Here is a 1,264-nt window from a genome sequence, read left to right on the forward strand (position 1 = left end):
CATTTGATTTTCAATGTATTATGCTAAGGAAATACACTGGGGAGAGGAGATCGTTCAACAAATGGTGGCAGAACGACTGGATATCTATGTGGCAAAAAAGAATGTCAACACTTACAACCATGGAGACAATTTCGAAATGGATCATCAACCTAAATGTAAAATCTGAAACTACAACCTTTCAAAGGAAAACTTGGGAAAAAGCCTTTAAGAAACTTGATGAAGACAAGGATGTTTTAAGATAGAAACAAATTGTTGTTTACCTATACAATGGACTCAGCAACAGAAAGCAATGAACTTATATGATGCACACAACAACACCGTTGAGTGTCAAAAATATTCTCCTAAGTTTCAGAAGGTACAAACGATACTGGTGACTGGTGCATGACACAGGGACATATAGCCTACACTTGTCTGCTCAGAAAAATCCACCAATCATCAGTTTTGCAGCTTGTAAAATAGAGAAACAGAGGTGGTAGGGAATCCCTTGTAATGTTGGCTGCAACCACATATATTTTCCAGACCCCAGTAGAAGTAGTGCCTATGAAATCTGATCTGCAAGTGGAGGCTGTATAAGCTGAGACACCCTCTATGCCACTATCCGTGTCTGTGCTGTTACGGCTGTCTCCCAGCTTCCTTTGCTCATGACACTTTCCTGTGCCTTGTTCTTAGCCTTTCTGGGAATTCCGTTGAGTTACGCGACATCCATTCAATATCCTTTTCTTCTTGAGATGGTCAGTGTTCATTTTTGTTTGCTACTAAGAATTCTGATTAATACAAATTGTGTCAAATACCATGTATATAATGATGACTTGAAATTGTATATGTCTAGCTCTGATTCCATTTACAGACACATTAACACCTCCTTGAAATGTCCCTTGGATACACACTCAACATCTATAAAACAGAAACAGAATCCTCAATCTTCTCTCCCACAAAACAGTAATTGGCTAAGGTATACTATTTCCTTTCCATAGTACATCAATTCTCAGCAACCAAACAGCTCCTTCTTTCTTTTCATTATCCAAATTATCAAATTATACAGATTTCATACAATCCAGTATACCCCTTTCTATTTGTTTCTCATCCCAATTCACCACAGATAAAAGCATCAACAGAATTCACCAGCAGGCCAGAGGTTATCACCCCTTCACTTTATCACAAACAACTCTGTTGTTTGGAACAACAAGGAACTCTGTTGCCATCTGGCCATTGCATGATCCAATTCTTGACTCTCATTCTGAGTCAGCTTCCTAGAACCACTTTC

This window comes from Mustela putorius, unplaced genomic scaffold (assembly GCF_011764305.1).
Source record: "Mustela putorius furo isolate JIRA1106 unplaced genomic scaffold, ASM1176430v1.1 tig00000832_pilon_pilon_pilon, whole genome shotgun sequence".
NCBI classification, from domain to species: domain Eukaryota; kingdom Metazoa; phylum Chordata; class Mammalia; order Carnivora; family Mustelidae; genus Mustela; species Mustela putorius.